Source organism: Bombina bombina, chromosome 2, assembly GCF_027579735.1.
Source record: "Bombina bombina isolate aBomBom1 chromosome 2, aBomBom1.pri, whole genome shotgun sequence".
Taxonomy (NCBI): Eukaryota; Metazoa; Chordata; class Amphibia; order Anura; family Bombinatoridae; genus Bombina; species Bombina bombina.
The window spans coordinates 1332657486-1332680814 of NC_069500.1; the positions used below are offsets into that span (position 1 = coordinate 1332657486).

A 23329-nucleotide genomic window follows, 5' to 3' on the forward strand; every position below is an offset into this window, starting at 1 on the left:
AAGGAAGCAAATTAAATAGAAGTAAATTGTAAAGTTGTTTAAAATTGTATTGTCTATCTGAATCATGAAATAAATTTTGGATTTTATGCCCCTTTAAGTTCTGAAAAAGCATTTTCACAAAAAGAAAAACAAGGGAATGCAAAAGTTTGTGAACCAGTAGGGTTCATTAGAGAATATTTTTAAATGGTTTAAAGGGACAGTATACACTCATTTTCATATAACTGCATGTAATAGACACTACTATAAAGAATAATATGCACAGATACTGATATAAAAATCCAGTATAAAACTGTTTAAAAAAAACTTACTTAGAAGCTGTCAGTTTAGCTCCGTTGAAAAGGTAGTTGGAAAGCCCACTGCAAGTGGGAAATAAGACACTCCCCCCTCCCCCTTCTTTTGCATATTCACATAAAACTTTGGGGCTTGGTTAGGAGTCTGAAAATCAGAGCAATGTTATTTAAAAATAAGCAAAACTATACATTTATCTAAAAAAAAATGTTATGGGCTATATAAATAGATCTACAAAACATTTATGCAAAGAAAAAATGTGTATAACGTCCCTTTAAGTATAAATAATGAGAATATGTATCCTAATATTTGTCAATATGTAACTTGTGTCAATGGATTAAGAGTAGGATTCCATGCTATACCCTAAAAGTAAAAAAGAAATAAAAAAGAAAAAGTGCTGTGACCAAAAAGCACAGAGGATACAGCACCTGGCTGCTGAACTTCAGTTTCTTTTTTTTCTTTTTTTTATTATTATTTTTATTGAAGAAAATCAAAATCAGATCATCATGAGCGTCATATTATCTTGTGTCACACAGGACACATTGTAATATACAATAAAGTACAGTACAGCAAGAATACATAAATTAATCACATACATATATACGCCCATATGGCAACACTTAATATCATTCATATTATTACCATGAAGCTGCTTTTCATAATGATCCCTACTCAATTTAGTGTAACAATATATATATTCTAGATGTATATTCTAGATTTTCTTATTATTTTGAACATAAAACAAAAGTATTATAACACCAGGGAAATAGGGTCAAAAGAAGAGAGAAGAAAAAAAAAAAAAAAAAAAAAAAAAAGGGAAATTAAACCCCCACCCCCCACACTCCGGTTAATCATCCTTGCTCCAACCCGGCTAAAGCCGGATCCGCTAATCTTTCTAACCATCTCTATAGCTCCTAATCCACGTATGTGGAAATATTCCCAATATAACCAGTTCTGCGAAGCTACTGGAAGAGAGAAAGGGGGACAAAATTTGCTTCTGAACTGGAATTGGGTATGTTGTGATCACGGAGGCCCACTTGATCAGGAATTTTTTTATTCTAGTCTCCTTTACATGCTGTAAATGAAAGGATTCATAAATGATCTGTTCTCTAATACCTTTCATAATAACGGCCAAACTAGGAGCTTTAAGAGCGGTCCAATTCTTAAAGATAATGTGTCTAGTTATAAGTATAATTGTATTAACTATACGTCTATCTATATTCAGTCTGGCATCAGTAACCAAAAGGAAAATGTCTTCTAGAGAGAAGAAGTAAGATAGATTCAAAACTTTATTTATACAAAATTGGATTTTATACCACAACTGTCGAATCTTTGGACAAAACCATAGCATATGAAACAAATCTGCATAAGAACAAGAGCATCTATAGCAGACTGCAACTTGTTCTGGGTAGAATCTGGATAGTTTAGCCGGAGTTAAGTAAAAATTGTTGATTAATTTCAAATGAGATTCTTTCCAGCCAACTGATACAGGGTATCCAAAAACCTGAGACAAACTGACAACTAACAAATCTGTATTAATCATTTCAATGTTCGACCGCCAAAAGACACATAATTTCTCCAGATGTAGGACGCCTTGTTTGGAAAGCATTACATCATAGATAAGAGATATAGATGCCTTTCCTGCTCTAAATTTCTGAATACACATCTTTATGTCTGACCAATCAGGCATGACAGACGCATACCATTTCTGAGATGAAATATGTCGTATCTGAAAGTATGCATATTGATTCCTGCATGGAAGATTGTACTTTTGACATAGGGTAGCCCATGGGCATATTCGAAGATCAGCAGTCAATAATTGATATATATCTTTAAGCCCCTTATCTCGCCAGTTCCTAAACACCTTTTGATCTATACCCGGAGCAAAAAGTGGATTTCCTATAATTGGTAAAAATTCAGAAAATGCTGGATCAATTTTAAGGACATGACCGACTTTCTGCCAGGCAGATATTATGTTCCTAAATGACCATAACTTCTTAATTTGTATCGGTAGGTTTGAAGATGAACAATGCAGGAGTACACTTAATGACCAGGGAGCAACCATATACTCTTCAAGGATATATGGGCAATCCAATCAAATGCAAATTTCAATAGAGTTGCCAGGTTATAAAGTTTAATATTTGGAAGAGCCAACCCGGCAGCGGAAAATTTATTAGTCAATCTATTAATCGATAACCGTGGTTTTTTACCTTTCCAGATAAAATTGGAAATCCACGACTGCAAACTCTTTAGGTCTTTATTTAATATATATATAATGGCAAATTTTGCAATACATATAAAATACGAGGAAAGATTGTCTTGATAAGACTTATGGAAGCTGAGATAGATAATGGAAAAGTCCTCCAAAGTTGTAAATCCACTTTAATCTTCTGAAAAAGGGATAGAAAATTTTCCTGATACCAGAATTTAGGATTTTTATTTATATCCAGACCCAAATATTTAATACTTTTTACTATTCTAAACTTAGTTAGTTAATTTCGCCTCTTCTCTACCCAACCGCATTATTTCACTCTTGTCAATATTGATCTTAAACCCTGAAAAGGAACTAAATTCCTCCAGTACTTTTATTATTTCTGGAATCTCAGTCGCAGTATCCTGGATAAATATTAACATATCATCTGCATATAATAGAAGCTTTAAACTTTGAGTTCCAAATTGGATTCCCTTTAGTACTTCTCTTAGCCTAACTGCCAGGGGTTCTAGGGCAATATTAAAAAGGAGAGGGGACAGAGTACATCCCTGCCTCGTTCCCCTCTGTAGAACAATAGGTGCCGACACTGTTTGGTTAATCAAAAGAAACGATCTAGGATTCTGATAAATTTTCCGAATAATTTGGACAAAATTGTCTGAAAATCCGAATTTAGCTAATACAATAAAAAGATGCGACCATGATATACTATCAAACGCTTTAGCAGCATCTAAAGTTAACACCGCTCGATCCTTCAAGCCGCTATTAATTCTAGAATGTTCACTATTCCACATATAATCGACAAGCGTAATTAATTTGCGAATATTTTTCGTCGGATTACGGTTAGTCATAAAACCTGTCTGATCAGGATGAATAAGATTATTGATACAATGTGAAAGTCTATTAGATAAGACTGATGCTAAGATTTTATAATCAGCATTAAGCACTGAAATTGGTCTATAAGATGCAGGGTCCATAGGATCCTTACCTTTTTTTAGTATTAAAGAAATATTAGCAGCTGAAAAAAGGTTAGAAATAGGATTATCAGAAGCAAAATAAAAATTGAAAAGTTTTGCTAAAATAGGAGCAATCTCTTCAACTAATATTTTATAATACTCTGCTGGTAGTCCATCTGGACCTGATGCTTTACTCATTTTAGAAGCTTTAATTGCAGTAACTATCTTCATTATTAAATCGGAGCATTCAACTTATCCAAATTTTCTTCTTCAATTCTAGGCACCTTAGTTTTAGACCAAAAATTCTCTTGATTTTTTGTATCAGCCGGCACCTCCATATATAGCAGTTGATAATATTGAGCAAAAACCCTCGAAATGTCCTTTGTCTCATTATAACAGGTATCCTCTATCTGAATGGCAGGGATAAAATTCCTCTTTTTCCTGGTATTTACCAATCTGGCAAGATTTTTTGCCGAACAACCGTGAAAACTTCTAAAGCGTAGATTAATTTTATTTTCTTCTGCCTGATGTTTTTGTAGCAGAAATACCTCTCTCTCCTTTTTCATTTCAAGATATTTAGACCAATTATACGTCGAGCGACTCAAAAAATAATTTTTAAAGGCATTCCTAACTTGATTAGTTAATTGAGCTTCCCGGGCCCTTTTTTTTCTATTAAGAGTGACCATGTAACCTTTAATGTCCCCTCGTATAACCGCCTTAGAGGCCTCCCAAAAAAATTCAATTTTCTGTAGGTATGCTACATTAAATTGACAATAGTCTTTAAAACTGTGCTTTAGCCAGAGTGTGAACCTAGGATTATTCGCCAGATGGCGGGGAAAAAAGAATGCAGAGCCTTTCATGTAAGTTGTAATCTGTCTATCCAAGACTAGCGATATAAAAGCATGATCTGTAACTACAATTTCTCCAATTCCGGCCTCTGTTCGCCAGATTGATAAACCTTCTGAGATAAGAAATAAATCTATTCGCGAAAAAGTTTTATGAACTTTAGATTCGCAAGAAAACTGACGATCATCCGAATTAAGCTTCCGCCAGAAATCTACCAGTTGTAGCTTCCGATAAAAATTACTAAAATGTTTAGAACATCTCCTATTCTCTGGGACATTCCTTTGTGAGAAACGATCCAGCTCAGGACATATAGTCACATTAAAATCGCCCCTGATAATAAGATTCTGCTTGATAAAAGGAAATAATTTGATTTTGATTTTATCCCAGAATTCAATTTTAAATTTATTAGGGGCATATATATTGCATAAAATGAACTCCACATTATTAATAAGAATATGCACAACAATAAATCGGGAGTCCGGATCTATTTCTCTAGAAGTGATTTTATAATCGAGGGATTTATTAATTAACATGGCAACGCCACATTTCCGACCTAGAGCCTCCGTGGCCACAACCTCCCCAACCCATTTAATCTTTAATTTATCAGATTCCTGTCTACTTAGATGGGTCTCCTGTAAAAACATAATTTATGCTTACCTGATAAATTCCTTTCTTCTGTAGTGTGATCAGTCCACGGGTCATCATTACTTCTGGGATATTACTCCTCCCCAACAGGAAGTGCAAGAGGATTCACCCAGCAGAGCTGCATATAGCTCCTCCCCTCTACGTCACTCCCAGTCATTCGACCAAGGACCAACGAGAAAGGAAAAGCCAAGGGTGAAGTGGTGACTGGAGTATAAATTAAAAAATATTTACCTGCCTTAAAAATAGGGCGGGCCGTGGACTGATCACACTACAGAAGAAAGGAATTTATCAGGTAAGCATAAATTATGTTTTCTTCTGTTAAGTGTGATCAGTCCACGGGTCATCATTACTTCTGGGATACCAATACCAAAGCAAAAGTACACGGATGACGGGAGGGATAGGCAGGCTCTTTATACAGAAGGAACCACTGCCTGAAGAACCTTTCTCCCAAAAATAGCCTCCGATGAAGCAAAAGTGTCAAATTTGTAAAATTTGGAAAAAGTATGAAGCGAAGACCAAGTTGCGGCCTTGCAAATCTGTTCAACAGAGGCCTCATTCTTGAAGGCCCAAGTGGAAGCCACAGCTCTAGAAGAATGAGCTGTAATTCTTTCAGGAGGCTGCTGTCCAGCAGTCTCATAAGCTAAACGAATTATGCTACGAAGCCAAAAAGAAAGAGAGGTAGCGGAAGCTTTTTGACCTCTCCTCTGCCCAGAGTAAATGACAAACAGAGAAGACGTTTGTCGAAATTCCTTAGTTGCCTGTAAGTAAAATTTTAGAGCACGGACTACATCCAGGTTGTGCAGTAGACGTTCCTTCTTTGAAGAAGGATTTGGGCATAAAGAAGGAACAACAATCTCTTGATTGATATTCCTGTTAGTAACTACCTTAGGTAAGAACCCAGGTTTAGTACGCAGGACTACCTTATCCGAATGAAAAATCAAATAAGGAGAATCACAATGTAAGGCTGATAATTCAGAGACTCTTCGAGCCGAGGAAAACAGAATTTATGTTTACCTGATAAATTACTTTCTCCAACGGTGTGTCCGGTCCACGGCGTCATCCTTACTTGCGGGATATTCTCTTCCCCAACAGGAAATGGCAAAGAGCCCAGCAAAGCTGGTCACATGATCCCTCCCAGGCTCCGCCTACCCCAGTCATTCGACCGACGTTAAGGAGGAATATTTGCATAGGAGAAACCATATGGTACCGTGGTGACTGTAGTTAAAGAAAATAAATTATCAGACCTGATTAAAAAAAAACCAGGGCGGGCCGTGGACCGGACACACCGTTGGAGAAAGTAATTTATCAGGTAAACATAAATTCTGTTTTCTCCAACATAGGTGTGTCCGGTCCACGGCGTCATCCTTACTTGTGGGAACCAATACCAAAGCTTTAGGACACGGATGAAGGGAGGGAGCAAATCAGGTCACCTAAATGGAAGGCACCACGGCTTGCAAAACCTTTCTCCCAAAAATAGCCTCAGAAGAAGCAAAAGTATCAAACTTGTAAAATTTGGTAAAAGTGTGCAGTGAAGACCAAGTCGCTGCCCTACATATCTGATCAACAGAAGCCTCGTTCTTGAAGGCCCATGTGGAAGCCACAGCCCTAGTGGAATGAGCTGTGATTCTTTCGGGAGGCTGCCGTCCGGCAGTCTCGTAAGCCAATCTGATGATGCTTTTAATCCAAAAAGAGAGAGAGGTAGAAGTTGCTTTTTGACCTCTCCTTTTACCGGAATAAACAACAAACAAGGAAGATGTTTGTCTAAAATCCTTTGTAGCATCTAAATAGAATTTTAGAGCGCGAACAACATCCAAATTGTGCAACAAACGTTCCTTCTTTGAAACTGGTTTCGGACACAGAGAAGGTACGATAATCTCCTGGTTAATGTTTTTGTTAGAAACAACTTTTGGAAGAAAACCAGGTTTAGTACGTAAAACCACCTTATCTGCATGGAACACCAGATAAGGAGGAGAACACTGCAGAGCAGATAATTCTGAAACTCTTCTAGCAGAAGAAATTGCAACTAAAAACAAAACTTTCCAAGATAACAACTTAATATCAACGGAATGTAAGGGTTCAAACGGAACCCCCTGAAGAACTGAAAGAACTAAATTGAGACTCCAAGGAGGAGTCAAAGGTTTGTAAACAGGCTTAATTCTAACCAGAGCCTGAACAAAGGCTTGAACATCTGGCACAGCTGCCAGCTTTTTGTGAAGTAACACAGACAAGGCAGAAATCTGTCCCTTCAGGGAACTTGCAGATAATCCTTTTTCCAATCCTTCTTGAAGGAAGGATAGAATCTTAGGAATCTTAACCTTGTCCCAAGGGAATCCTTTAGATTCACACCAACAGATATATTTTTTCCAAATTTTGTGGTAAATCTTTCTAGTTACAGGCTTTCTGGCCTGAACAAGAGTATCGACAACAGAATCTGAGAACCCTCGCTTCGATAAGATCAAGCGTTCAATCTCCAAGCAGTCAGCTGGAGTGAAACCAGATTCGGATGTTCGAACGGACCCTGAACAAGAAGGTCTCGTCTGAAAGGTAGCTTCCAAGGTGGAGCCGATGACATATTCACCAGATCTGCATACCAAGTCCTGCGTGGCCACGCAGGAGCTATCAAGATCACCGACGCCCTCTCCTGATTGATCCTGGCTACCAGCCTGGGGATGAGAGGAAACGGCGGGAACACATAAGCTAGTTTGAAGGTCCAAGGTGCTACTAGTGCATCCACTAGAGCCGCCTTGGGATCCCTGGATCTGGACCCGTAGCAAGGAACTTTGAAGTTCTGACGAGAGGCCATCAGATCCATGTCTGGGATGCCCCACAGCTGAGTGACTTGGGCAAAGATTTCCGGATGGAGTTCCCACTCCCCCGGATGCAATGTCTGACGACTCAGAAAATCCGCTTCCCAATTTTCCACTCCTGGGATGTGGATAGCAGACAGGTGGCAGGAGTGAGACTCCGCCCATAGAATGATTTTGGTCACTTCTTCCATCGCTAGGGAACTCCTTGTTCCCCCCTGATGGTTGATGTACGCAACAGTTGTCATGTTGTCTGATTGAAACCGTATGAACTTGGCCCTCGCTAGCTGAGGCCAAGCCTTGAGAGCATTGAATATCGCTCTCAGTTCCAGAATATTTATCGGTAGAAGAGATTCTTCCCGAGACCAAAGACCCTGAGCTTTCAGGGATCCCCAGACCGCGCCCCAGCCCATCAGACTGGCGTCGGTCGTGACAATGACCCACTCTGGTCTGCGGAATGTCATCCCTTGTGACAGGTTGTCCAGGGACAGCCACCAACGGAGTGAGTCTCTGGTCCTCTGATTTACTTGTATCTTCGGAGACAAGTCTGTATAGTCCCCATTCCACTGACTGAGCATGCACAGTTGTAATGGTCTTAGATGAATGCGCGCAAAAGGAACTATGTCCATTGCCGCTACCATCAAACCGATCACTTCCATGCACTGCGCTATGGAAGGAAGAGGAACGGAATGAAGTATCCGACAAGAGTCTAGAAGTTTTGTTTTTCTGGCCTCTGTCAGAAAAATCCTCATTTCTAAGGAGTCTATTATTGTTCCCAAGAAGGGAACCCTTGTTGACGGAGGTAGAGAACTCTTTTCCACGTTCACTTTCCATCCGTGAGATCTGAGAAAGGCCAGGACAATGTCCGTGTGAGCCTTTGCTTGAGGAAGGGACGACGCTTGAATCAGAATGTCGTCCAAGTAAGGTACTACAGCAATGCCCCTTGGTCTTAGCACCGCTAGAAGGGACCCTAGTACCTTTGTGAAAATCCTTGGAGCAGTGGCTAATCCGAAAGGAAGCGCCACGAACTGGTAATGCTTGTCCAGGAATGCGAACCTTAGGAACCGATGATGTTCCTTGTGGATAGGAATATGTAGATACGCATCCTTTAAATCCACCGTGGTCATGAATTGACCTTCCTGGATGGAAGGAAGAATAGTTCGAATGGTTTCCATCTTGAACGATGGAACCTTGAGAAACTTGTTTAAGATCTTGAGATCTAAGATTGGTCTGAACGTTCCCTCTTTTTTGGGAACTATGAACAGATTGGAGTAGAACCCCATCCCTTGTTCTCTTAATGGAACAGGATGAATCACTCCCATTTTTAACAGGTCTTCTACACAATGTAAGAATGCCTGTCTTTTTATGTGGTCTGAAGACAACTGAGACCTGTGGAACCTCCCCCTTGGGGGAAGCCCCTTGAATTCCAGAAGATAACCTTGGGAGACTATTTCTAGCGCCCAAGGATCCAGAACATCTCTTGCCCAAGGCTGAGCGAAGAGAGAGAGTCTGCCCCCCACCAGATCCGGTCCCGGATCGGGGGCCAACATTTCATGCTGTCTTGGTAGCAGTGGCAGGTTTCTTGGCCTGCTTTCCCTTGTTCCAGCCTTGCATTGGTCTCCAAGCTGGCTTGGCTTGAGAAGTATTACCCTCTTGCTTAGAGGACGTAGCACTTTGGGCTGGTCCGTTTCTACGAAAGGGACGAAAATTAGGTTTATTTTTTGCCTTGAAAGGCCGATCCTGAGGAAGGGCGTGGCCCTTACCCCCAGTGATATCAGAGATAATCTCTTTCAAGTCAGGGCCAAACAGCGTTTTCCCCTTGAAAGGAATGTTAAGTAGCTTGTTCTTGGAAGACGCATCAGCTGACCAAGATTTCAACCAAAGCGCTCTGCGCGCCACAATAGCAAACCCAGAATTCTTAGCCGCTAACCTAGCCAATTGCAAAGTGGCGTCTAGGGTGAAAGAATTAGCCAATTTGAGAGCATTGATTCTGTCCATAATCTCCTCATAAGGAGGAGAATCACTATCGACCGCCTTTATCAGCTCATCGAACCAGAAACATGCGGCTGTAGCGACAGGGACAATGCATGAAATTGGTTGTAGAAGGTAACCCTGCTGAACAAACATCTTTTTAAGTAAACCTTCTAATTTTTTATCCATAGGATCTTTGAAAGCACAACTATCCTCTATGGGTATAGTGGTGCGTTTGTTTAAAGTGGAAACCGCTCCCTCGACCTTGGGGACTGTCTGCCATAAGTCCTTTCTGGGGTCGACCATAGGAAACAATTTTTTAAATATGGGGGGAGGGACGAAAGGAATACAGGGCCTTTCCCATTCTTTATTAACAATGTCCGCCACCCGCTTGGGTATAGGAAAAGCTTCTGGGAGCCCCGGGACCTCTAGGAACTTGTCCATTTTACATAGTTTCTCTGGGATGACCAACTTGTCACAATCATCCAGAGTGGATAATACCTCCTTAAGCAGAATGCGGAGATGTTCCAACTTAAATTTAAACGTAATCACATCAGGTTCAGCTTGTTGAGAAATGTTCCCTGAATCAGTAATTTCTCCCTCAGACAAAACCTCCCTGGCCCCATCAGACTGGGTTAGGGGCCCTTCAGAACCATTATTTTCAGCGTCGTCATGCTCTTCAGTATCTAAAACAGAGCAGTCGCGCTTACGCTGATAAGTGTTCATTTTGGCTAAAATGTTTTTGACAGAATTATCCATTACAGCCGTTAATTGTTGCATAGTAAGGAGTATTGGCGCGCTAGATGTACTAGGGGCCTCCTGAGTGGGCAAGACTCGTGTAGACGAAGGAGGGAATGATGCAGTACCATGCTTACTCCCCTCACTTGAGGAATCATCTTGGGCATCATTGTCATTGTCACATAAATCACATTTATTTAAATGAATAGGAATTCTGGCTTCCCCACATTCAGAACACAGTCTATCTGGTAGTTCAGACATGTTAAACAGGCATAAACTTGATAACAAAGTACAAAAAACGTTTTAAAATAAAACCGTTACTGTCACTTTAAATTTTAAACTGAACACACTTTATTACTGCAATTGCGAAAAAACATGAAGGAATTGTTCAAAATTCACCAAATTTTCACCACAGTGTCTTAAAGCCTTAAAAGTATTGCACACCAAATTTGGAAGCTTTAACCCTTAAAATAACGGAACCGGAGCCGTTTTTAACTTTAACCCCTATACAGTCCCTGGTATCTGCTTTGCTGAGACCCAACCAAGCCCAAAGGGGAATACGATACCAAATGACGCTTTCAGAAAGTCTTTTCTAAGTATCAGAGCTCCTCTCACATGCGACTGCATGTCATGCCTCTCAAAAACAAGTGCGCAACACCGGCGCGAAAATGAGGCTCTGCCTATGATTTGGGAAAGCCCCTAAAGAATAAGGTGTCTAAAACAGTGCCTGCCGATATTATTATATCAAAATACCCAGATTAAATGATTCCTCAAGGCTAAATATGTGTTAAAAATGAATCGATTTAGCCCAGATAAAGTCTACAGTCTTAATAAGCCCTTGTGAAGCCCTTATTTACGATCTTAATAAACATGGCTTACCGGATCCCATAGGGAAAATGACAGCTTCCAGCATTACATCGTCTTGTTAGAATGTGTCATACCTCAAGCAGCAAGAGACTGCTCACTGTTCCCCCAACTGAAGTTAATTGCTCTCAACAGTCCTGTGTGGAACAGCCATGGATTTTAGTGACGGTGCTAAAATCATTTTCCTCATACAAACAGAAATCTTCATCTCTTTTCTGTTTCTGAGTAAATAGTACATACCAGCACTATTTCAAAATAACAAACTCTTGATTGAATAATAAAAACTACAGTTAAACACTAAAAAACTCTAAGCCATCTCCGTGGAGATGTTGCCTGTACAACGGCAAAGAGAATGACTGGGGTAGGCGGAGCCTGGGAGGGATCATGTGACCAGCTTTGCTGGGCTCTTTGCCATTTCCTGTTGGGGAAGAGAATATCCCGCAAGTAAGGATGACGCCGTGGACCGGACACACCTATGTTGGAGAAATAGCCATTAAAAATAGAACTTTCCAAGATAACAACTTTATATCAATGGAATGAAGGGGTTCAAACGGAACGCCCTGTAAAACATTAAGAACAAGGTTTAAACTCCATGGTGGAGCAACAGTTTTAAACACAGGCTTAATCCTGGCCAAAGCCTGACAAAAAGCCTGGACGTCAGGAACTTCTGACAGACGTTTGTGTAACAGAATGGACAGAGCTGAGATCTGTCCCTTTAATGAACTAGCAGATAAACCTTTTTCTAAACCTTCTTGTAGAAAAGACAATATCCTAGGAATCCTAACCTTACTCCAAGAGTAACCTTTGGATTCACACCAATATAGGTATTTACGCCATATCTTATGGTAAATCTTTCTGGTAACAGGTTTCCTAGCCTGTATTAAGGTATCAATAACTGACTCAGAAAACCCACGTCTTGATAAAATCAAGCGTTCAATTTCCAAGCAGTCAGCTTCAGAGAAGTTAGATTTTGATGTTTGAAGGGACCCTGTATCAGAAGGTCCTGTTTCAGAGGTAGAGACCAAGGTGGACAGGATGACATGTCCACCAGGTCTGCATACCAAGTCCTGCGTGGCCACGCAGGTGCTATTAGAATCACTGATGCTCTCTCTTGTTTGATTCTGGCAATCAATCGAGGAAGCAACGGGAAGGGTGGAAACACGTAAGCCATCCTGAAGTCCCAAGGTGCTGTCAGAGCATCTATCAGGACTGCTCCTGGATCCCTGGATCTGGACCCGTAACGAGGAAGCTTGGCGTTCTGTCGAGACGCCATGAGATCTATCTCTGGTTTGCCCCAACGTCGAAGTATTTGGGCAAAGACCTCCGGATGAAGTTCCCACTCCCCCGGATGAAAAGTCTGACGACTTAAGAAATCCGCCTCCCAGTTCTCCACTCCCGGGATGTGGATTGCTGACAGGTGGCAAGAGTGAGACTCTGCCCAGCGAATTATCTTTGATACTTCCATCATAGCTAGGGAGCTTCTTGTCCCTCCCTGATGGTTGATGTAAGCTACAGTCGTGATGTTGTCCGACTGAAACCTGATGAACCCCCGAGTTGTCAACTGGGGCCAAGCCAGGAGGGCATTGAGGACTGCTCTCAATTCCAGAATGTTTATTGGCAGGAGACTCTCCTCCTGACTCCATTGTCCCTGAGCCTTCAGAGAATTCCAGACGGCACCCCAACCTAGAAGGCTGGCGTCTGTTGTTACAATTGTCCAGTCTGGTCTGCTGAATGGCATCCCCCTGGACAGATGTGGCCGAGAAAGCCACCATAGAAGAGAATTTCTGGTCTCTTGATCCAGATTCAGAGAAGGGGATAAGTCTGAGTAATCCCCATTCCACTGACTTAGCATGCACAGTTGCAGTGGTCTGAGGTGTAAGCGTGCAAAGGGTACTATGTCCATTGCCGCTACCATTAAGCCGATTACCTCCATGCATTGAGCCACTGACGGGTGTTGAATGGAATGAAGGGTGCGGCAAGCACTTTGAAGTCTTGTTAGCCTGTCCTCTGTCAGGTAAATCTTAATTTCTACAGAATCTATAAGAGTCCCCAGGAAGGGAACTCTTGTGAGTGGAACGAGTGAACTTTTCTTTTCGTTCACCTTCCATCCATGTGACCTTAGAAATGCCAGCACTAACTCTGTATGAGACTTGGCAGTTTGAAAGCTTGAAGCTTGTATCAGAATGTCGTCTAGGTATGGAGCTACCGAGATTCCCCGCGGTCTTAGTACCGCCAGAAGAGCACCCAGAACCTTTGTGAAGATTCTTGGAGCTGTAGCCAATCCGAATGGAAGAGCCACAAACTGGTAATGCCTGTCTAGGAAGGCAAACCTTAGGTACCGATAATGATCTTTGTGAATCGGTATGTGAAGGTAAGCATCTTTTAAATCTACAGTGGTCATGTACTGACCCTCTTGGATCATAGGTAAAATTGTCCGAATAGTCTCCATCTTGAACGATGGAACTCTTAGGAATTTGTTTAGGATCTTTAAGTCCAGGATTGGTCTGAAAGTTCCCTCTTTTTTGGGAACCACAAACAGATTTGAGTAAAACCCCTGTCCCTGTTCCGATCGTGGAACTGGATGGATTACTCCCATTAACAAGAGCTCTTGTACGCAGCGTAGAAACGCCTCTTTCTTTGTCTGGATTGTTGACAATCTTGACAGATGAAATCTCTCTCTTGGAGGAGAGTATTTGAAGTCCAGAAGGTATCCCTGAGATATTATCTCTAGCGCCCAGGGATCCTGAACATCTCTTGCCCAAGCCTGGGCGAAGAGAGAAAGTCTGCCCCCCACTAGATCCGATCCCGGATCGGGGGCCCTCAATTCATGCTGTTTTAGGGGCAGCAGCAGGTTTCCTAGTCTGCTTGCCCTTGTTCCAGGACTGGTTAGGTTTCCAGCCTTGTCTGTAGCGAGCAACAGCTCCTTCCTGTTTTGGTGCAGAGGAAGTTGATGCTGCTCCTGCTTTGAAATTACGAAAGGAACGAAAATTAGACTGTCTAGTCTTGGCTTTGGCTTTGTCCTGAGGCAGGGCATGGCCTTTACCTCCTGTAATGTCAGAGATAATCTCTTTCAACCCGGGCCCGAATAAGGTCTGCCCTTTGAAAGGTATATTAAGCAATTTAGACTTAGAAGTAACATCAGCTGACCAGGATTTTAGCCACAGCGCCCTGCGTGCCTGAATGGCGAATCCTGAATTCTTCGCCGTAAGTTTAGTAAGATGTACTACGGCCTCCGAAATGAATGAATTAGCTAGTTTAAGGACTCTAAGCCTGTCCGTAATGTCGTCCAGAGTAGCTGAACCAATGTTCTCTTCCAGAGACTCAATCCAGAATGCCGCTGCAGCCGTGATCGGCGCAATGCATGCAAGGGGTTGCAATATAAAACCTTGTTGAACAAACATTTTCTTAAGGTAACCCTCTAATTTTTTATCCATTGGATCTGAAAAAGCACAGCTATCCTCCACCGGGATAGTGGTACGCTTAGCTAAGGTAGAAACTGCTCCCTCCACCTTAGGGACCGTTTGCCATAAGTCCCTTGTGGTGGCGTCTATTGGAAACATTTTTCTAAATATCGGAGGGGGTGAGAACGGCACACCGGGTCTATCCCACTCCTTAGTAACAATTTCAGTAAGTCTCTTAGGTATAGGAAAAACCTCAGTACTCGTCGGTACCGCAAAATATTTATCCAACCTCCCCTAGTAATACACGGAGGTTTTCCAGTTTAAATTTAAAATTTGAAATATCTGAATCCAGTCTGTTTGGATCAGAACCGTCACCCACAGAATGAAGTTCTCCGTCCTCATGTTCTGCCACCTGTGACGCAGTGTCTGACATGGCCCTAATATTATCAGCGCACTCTGTTCTCACCCCAGAGTGATCACGCTTACCTCTTAGTTCTGGTAATTTAGCCAAAACCTCAGTCATAACAGTAGCCATATCCTGTAATGTGATTTGTAATGGCCGCCCAGATGTACTCGGCGCTACAATATCACGCACCTCCCTCTGAGCGGGAGATGTAGGTACTGACACGTGAGGCGAGTTAGTCGGCATAACTCTCCCCTCGTTGTTTGGTGAAATTTGTTCAATTTGTACAGATTGACTTTTATTTAAAGTAGCATCAATACAGTTAGTACATAAATTTCTATTGGGCTCCACTTTGGCATTGCAACAAATGACACAGGTATCATCCTCTGAATCAGACATGTTTAACACACTAGCAAATAAACTTGTAACTTGGAAATACAATTCAATTAGAATAATATTAAAACGTACTGTGCCTTTAAGAAGCACAGAAGATCTATGACAGTTGAAAATTAATAAATTGAAACAGTTATAGCCTCAATCCTTGTAAATAACACAACTTTAGCAAAGGTTTAATCCCATTAGCAAAGATAACAAATTCTGAAAGCAGGAAACAAATTACAGAATAAACGTTTTTTATCTCAGTCAAACTATAATTCTCACAGCTCTGCTGAGAGAAATTACCTCCCTCAAAATAAGTTTTGAAGACCCCTGAGCTCTGTAGAGATGAACCGGATCATGCAGGGAATACAATGAGTTGCTGACTGAAATATTTGATGCGTAGTAAAAGCGCCAAAAAACGGCCCCTCCCCCTCACACACAGCAGTGAGGGAGAACAGAAACTGTCAGAAAACAGATTAAGCAACTGCCAAGTGGAAAAATAGTGCCCAAACATTTATTCACTCAGTACCTCAGTAAATGAAAACGATTTTACATTCCAGCAAAAATGTTAAACATAATCTCTAGTTATTAAACAGCTTTATGTATTTCTTACAGTGTAATTCTAGTGAAGTACCATTCCCCAGAATACTGAAGTGTAAAGTATACATACATGACATTATATCGGTATGGCAGGATTTTCTCATCAATTCCATTGTCAGAAAATAAAAACTGCTACATACCTCTATGCAGATTCATCTGCCCGCTGTCCCCTGATCTGAAGTTTACCTCTCCTCAGATGGCCGAGAAACAGCAATATGATCTTAACTACTCCGGCTAAAATCATAACAAAAACTCTGGTAGATTCTTCTTCAAACTCTGCCAGAGAGATAATAACACACTCCGGTGCTATTTTAAAATAACAAACTTTTGATTGAAGATATAAAACTAAGTATAATCACCATAGTCCTCTCACACATCCTATCTAGTCGTTGGGTGCAAGAGAATGACTGGGAGTGACGTAGAGGGGAGGAGCTATATGCAGCTCTGCTGGGTGAATCCTCTTGCACTTCCTGTTGGGGAGGAGTAATATCCCAGAAGTAATGATGACCCGTGGACTGATCACACTTAACAGAAGAAAATGCAATGTCAGGCTTCTCTTTTGCTAGTGTTTTAATAATTAGTTTACGTTTGAGAGAAGAGATTCCTCCCACATTCCACGACACTAATTTAAGCTGCATAACAAATTAAACTTTCATTGTACCGAGATCCTTTTTTGCAGAGGTAAGTGGGAGGGGTGGGGGAGAGAGAGAAAAAAAAAAAAAAAAAAGGGGGGGAAAGAAAATCTCATAAAAATTTTTAGCAAAAACTTTGATTCCATTTATAGCCTCAGATAAATCATACATTAATGCTAACATAAAAAGAAAAAAGAAAAAACTGTATTACTTAATCCATCACCTAACTGTCAGTTAATAACTTTTTAACCTCTGCCACTTCACGATAGATTCTTCTAGCACCGCACTGATCAACAACAACTATATTAGCAGGATAAACCATCCATGCATTAAGTCCTTTATTGATAAGTTGCGAGCAGTACGGTGCCATTAGCTTCCTTTTCATAGAGGTTTCTACCGAGTAGTCCTGAAATAACAGGATTCTGTTATTTCCAAACAGGAGAGGCTCCGTTCTTTTTTTAAATAGTCTCAACATCTCTGTCTTATCCTGAAAATTTAACACTTTGAAGATGCACATTCTATTTTGGGGCATACCTTCAACCTGGGATTTCTTAGAGCCAGTTCTATGCGCTCTCTCTATTGCAATTGGGAGCTGCTGTTGGGGAAAACCTAATGCCTGGGGGAGAGTAATTGATGTAAACTGAAGAAGGTCCCCAAATTCCAAGATTTCAGGGAGACCAATTATTCGATTATTATTGCGTCTGGAATGATCTTCCAGATCGTCCAGACGCAATTGTAATATAGTAATTTTAGACTCCTGCTTAGTTATAACAGAAAACTGTGCATTAACTTGGTCCTCCACTTCAGAAACTCTATTCTCCACCTCTTGCATTCTTTTTGAAAATTGTTTAATTTCCATTGAAAGATTAGATATTACAGCTGAGATTGCGCCTAATTCAGTTTTAATAATCTCAAATTGCGGGGTGAACAAATCCGTTAAATGAGTGATTAACAACTGTGTGTCACTATTATTAGATAATGTCTCATTAGAACTATTTAAACTGGGATTAACCTGCTTCATTTTTTTATCTTTACTTTTAACAGGCATTTTGGGTGAAAGCGCCTTAGCTTGTGTAATAAATCTTTCCATAAAGGGGATAAATAGTATGTAGTGTTTTAAAAAAAAAAAAAAAAAAACAGAATTTATGTTTACCTGATAAATTACTTTCTCCAACGGTGTGTCCGGTCCACGGCGTCATCCTTACTTGTGGGATATTCTCTTCCCCAACAGGAAATGGCAAAGAGCCCAGCAAAGCTGGTCACATGATCCCTCCTAGGCTCCGCCTACCCCAGTCATTCGACCGACGTTAAGGAGGAATATTTGCATAGGAGAAACCATATGTTACCGTGGTGACTGTAGTTAAAGAAAATAAATTATCAGACCTGATTAAAAAAACCAGGGCGGGCCGTGGACCGGACACACCGTTGGAGAAAGTAATTTATCAGGTAAACATAAATTCTGTTTTCTCCAACATAGGTGTGTCCGGTCCACGGCGTCATCCTTACTTGTGGGAACCAATACCAAAGCTTTAGGACACGGATGAAGGGAGGGAGCAAATCAGGTCACCTAAATGGAAGGCACCACGGCTTGCAAAACCTTTCTCCCAAAAATAGCCTCAGAAGAAGCAAAAGTATCAAATTTGTAAAATTTAGAAAAAGTGTGCAGTGAAGACCAAGTCGCTGCCTTACATATCTGATCAACAGAAGCCTCGTTCTTGAAGGCCCATGTGGAAGCCACAGCCCTAGTGGAGTGAGCTGTGATTCTTTCAGGAGGCTGCCGTCCGGCAGTCTCATAAGCCAATCGGATAATGCTTTTAATCCAGAAGGAGAGAGAGGTAGAAGTTGCTTTTTGACCTCTCCGTTTACCAGAATAAACAACAAACAAAGACAAAGTTTGTCTGAAATCCTTAGTAGCTGCTAAGTAAAATTTGAGAGCACGAACTACATCCAAGTTGTGCAACAAACGTTCCTTCTTTGAAACTGGATTAGGACACAAAGAAGGCACAACTATCTCCTGGTTAATGTTTTTGTTAGAAACAACTTTTGGAAGAAAACCAGGTTTAGTACGCAAAACCACCTTATCTGCATGGAACACCAGATAAGGAGAAGAACACTGCAGAGCAGATAATTCTGAAACTCTTCTAGCAGAAGAAATTGCAACCAAAAACAAAACTTTCCAAGATAATAACTTAATATCAACGGAATGTAAGGGTTCAAACGGAACCCCCTGAAGAACTGAAAGAACTAGGTTGAGACTCCAAGGAGGAGTCAAAATTTTGTAAACAGGCTTGATTCTAACCAGAGCCTGAACAAAGGCTAGAACATCTGGCACAGCTGCCAGCTTTTTGTGAAGTAACACAGACAAGGCAGAAATCTGTCCCATCAAGGAACTTGCAGATAATCCTTTTTCCAATCCTTCTCGAAGGAAGGATAGACTCTTAGGAATCTTAACCTTGTCCCAAGGGAATCCTGCAGATTCACACCAACAGATATACCAAATTATGTGGTAATTTTTCTGGTTACAGGCTTTCAGGCCTGAACAAGAGTATTAATAACAGAATCTGAGAACCCTCGCTTTGATAAGATCAAGCGTTCAATCTCCAAGCAGTCAGCTGGAGTGGGTCGAACGGACCTAGAACAAGAAGGTCTCGTCTCAAAGGTAGCTTCCATGGTGGAGCCGATGACATATTCACCAGATCTGCATACCAAGTCCTGCGTGGCCACGCAGGAGCTATCAAAATCACCGACGCCCTCTCCTGATTGATCCTGGCTACCAGCCTGGGGATGAGAGGAAACGGCGGGAACACATAAGCTAGTTTGAAGGTCCAAGGTGCTACTAGTGCATCCACTAGAGCCGCCTTGGGATCCCTGGATCTGTACCCGTAGTAAGGAACTCTGAAGTTCTGACGAGAGGCCATCAGATCCATGTCTGGAATGCCCCACGGTTGAGTGACTTGGGCAAAGATTTCCGGATGGAGTTCCCACTCCCCCGGATGCAATGTCTGACGACTCAGAAAATCCGCTTCCCAATTTTCCACTCCTGGGATGTGGATAGCAGACAGGTGGCAGGAGTGAGACTCCGCCCATAGAATGATTTTGGTCACTTCTTCCATCGCTAGGGAACTCCTTGTTCCCCCCTGATGGTTGATGTATGAACTTGGCCCTCGCTAGCTGAAGCCAAGCTTTGAGAGCATTGAATATCGCTCTCAGTTCCAGAATATTTATCGGTAGAAGAGATTCTACCCGAGACCAAAGACCCTGAGCTTTCAGGGATCCCCAGACCGCGCCCCAGCCCATCAGACTGGCGTCGGTCGTGACAATGACCCACTCTGGTCTGCGGAAGGTCATCCCTTGTGACAGGTTGTCCAGGGACAGCCACCAACGGAATGAGTCTCTGGTCCTCTGATTTACTTGTATCTTCGGAGACAAGTCTGAATAGTCCCCATTCCACTGACTGAGCATGAACAGTTGTAATGGTCTTAGATAAATGCGCACAAAAGGAACTATGTCCATTGCCGCTACCATCAAACCTATCACTTCCATGCACTGCGCTATGGAAGGAAGAGGAACGGAATGAAGTATCCGACAAGAGTCTAGAAGTTTTGTTTTTCTGGCTTCTGTCAGAAAAATCCTCATTTCTAAGGAGTCTATTATAGTTCCCAAGAAGGGAACCCTCGTTGACGGAGATAGAGAACTCTTTTCCACGTTCACTTTCCATCCGTGAGATCTGAGAAAGGCCAGGACAATGTCCGTGTGAGCCTTTACTTGAGGAAGGGACGACGCTCGAATCAGAATGTCGTCCAAGTAAGGTACTACAGCAATGCCCCTTGGTCTTAGCACCGCCAGAAGGGACCCTAGTACCTATGAGAAAATCCTAGGAGCAGTGGCTAATCCGAAAGAAAACGCCACGAACTGGAAATGCTTGTCCAGGAATGCAAACCTTAGGAACCGATGATGTTCCTTGTGGATAGGAATATGTAGATACGCATCCTTGAAATCCACCTTGGTCATGAATTGACCTTCCTGGATGGAAGGAAGAAGTGTTCGAATGGTTTCCATCTTGAACGATGGAACCTTGAGAAACTTGTTCAAGATCTTGAGATCTAAGATTGGTCTGAACGTTCCCTCTTTTTTTGGGAACTATGAACAGATTGGAGTAGAACCCCATCCCTAGTTCTCCTAATGGAACAGGATGAATCACTCCCATTTTTAGCAGGTCTTCTACCCAATGTAAGAATGCCTGTCTTCTTATGTGGTCTGAAGACAACTGAGACCTGTGGAACCTCCCCCTTGGAGGAAGCCCCTTGAACTCCAGAGAATAACCTTGGGAGACTATTTCTAGCGCCCAAGGATCCAGAACATCTCTTGCCCCAGCCTGAGCGAAGAGAGAGAGTCTGCCCCCCACCAGATCCGGTCCCGGATCGGGGGCCCGCATTTCATGCTGTCTTGGTAGCAGTGGCAGGTTTCCTGGCCTGCTTTCCTTTGTTCCAGCCTTGCATAGGTCTCCAGGCTGGATTGGCTTGAGAAGTATTACCTTCCTGCTTAGAGGACGTAGCCCTTGGGGCTGATCCGTTTCTGCGAAAGGGACGAAACTTAGGTTTATTTTCGGTCTTGAAAAGACCTATCCTGAGGAAGGGCGTGGCCCTTGCCCCCAGTGATATCAGAGATAATCTCTTTCAAGTCAGGGCCAAAGAGTGTTTTCCCCTTGAAAGGAATGTCAAGCAATTTGTTCTTGGAAGACGCATCCGCTGCCCAAGATTTTAACCAAAGCGCTCTGCGCCACAATAGCAAACCCAGAATTTTTTCGCCGCTAACCTAGCCAATTGCAAGGTGGCGTCTAGGGTGAAAGAATTAGCCAATTTAAGAGCACGAATTCTGTCCATAATCTCCTCATAAGAAGAAGAATTACTAATAATCGCCTTTCCTAGCTCATCAAACTAGAAACACGCGGCTGCAGTGACAGGGACAATGCATGCAATTGGTTGTAGAAGGGAACCTTGCTGAACAAACATCTTTAGCAGACCTTCTAATTTTTTATCCATAGGATCTTGGAAAGCACAACTATCTTCTATGGGTATAGTGGCGCGCTTGTGTAGAGTAGAAACCGCCCCCTCGACCTTGGGGACTGTCTGCCATCAGTCCTTTCTGGGGTCGACTATAGGAAAACAATTTTATTAATATGGGGGGGAGGTACTAAAGGTATACCGGGCCTGTCCCATTCTTTACTAACAATGTACGCCACCCGCTTGGATATAGGAAAAGCTTCGGGGGGCCCCGGGGCCTCTAAGAACTTTTCCATTTTACATAGTGGTTCTGGAATGACCAGATAATCACAATCATCCAAATTGGATAACACCTCCTTAAGCAGAGCGCGGAGATGTTCCAACTTAAATTTAAAAGTAATCACATCAGGTTCAGCTTGTTGAGAAATGTTTCCTGAATCTGAAATTTCTCCCTCAGACAAAACCTCCCTGGCCCCCTCAGACTGGTGTAGGGGCCCTTCAGAAACCATATCATCAGCGTTCTCATGCTCTACAGAATTTTCTAAAACAGAGCAGTCGCGCTTTCGCTGATAAGTGGGCATATTGGCTAAAATGTTTTTGATAGAATTATCCATTACAGCCGTTAAATGTTGCATAGTAAGGAGTATTGGCGCACTAGATGTACTAGGGGCCTCCTGTATGGGCAAGACTGGTGTAGACGAAGGAGGGGATGATGCAGTACCATGCTTACTCCCCTCACTTGAGGAATCATCTTGGGCATCATTTTTACTAAATTTTTTTATGACATAAAATACATATAGTTAAATGAGAAGGAACCTTGGTTTCCCCACAGTCAGAACACAATCTATCTGGTAGTTCAGACATGTTAAACAGGCATAAACTTGATAACAAAGCACAAAAAACGTTTTAAAATAAAACCGTTACTGTCACTTTAAATTTTAAACTAAACACACTTTATTACTGCAATTGCGAAAAAGTATGAAGGAATTGTTCAAAATTCACCAAAATTTCACCACAGTGTCTTAAAGCCTTAAAAGTATTGCACACCAAATTTGGAAGCTTTAACCCTTAAAATAACGGAACCGGAGCCGTTTTTATATTTAACCCCTTTACAGTCCCTGGAATCTGCTTTGCTGAGACCCAACCAAGCCCAAAGGGGAATACGATACCAAATGATGCCTTCAGAAAGACTTTTCTATGTATCAGAGCTCCACACACATGCAGCTGCATGCCATTGTTCTCAAAAACAAGTGCGCCATACCGGCGCGAAAATGAGGCTCTGACAATGATTAGGGAAAGTCCCTAAAGAATAAGGTGTCTAAAACAGTGCCTGCCGATATAATCTTATCAAAATACCCAGATTAAATGATTCCTCAAGGCTAAATATGTGTTAATAATGAATCGATTTAGCCCAGAAAAAGTCTACAGTCTTAATAAGCCCTTGTGAAGCCCTTATTTACTATCTTAATAAACATGGCTTACCGGATCCCATAGGGAAAATGACAGCTTCCAGCATTACATCGTCTTGTTAGAATGTGTCATACCTCAAGCAGTAAGAGACTGCACACTGTTCCCCCAACTGAAGTTAATT

The 23329-nt window shown here is 41.8% G+C and overlaps 1 protein-coding gene across 1 annotated transcript in view; it reads right to left on the reverse strand.

Moving 5' to 3' along the window:
• FAM193A (family with sequence similarity 193 member A) overlaps positions 1-23329 on the reverse strand; it is a gene marked incomplete in the record, with an annotated part of 656361 nt that overhangs the window by 592197 nt on the left and 40835 nt on the right.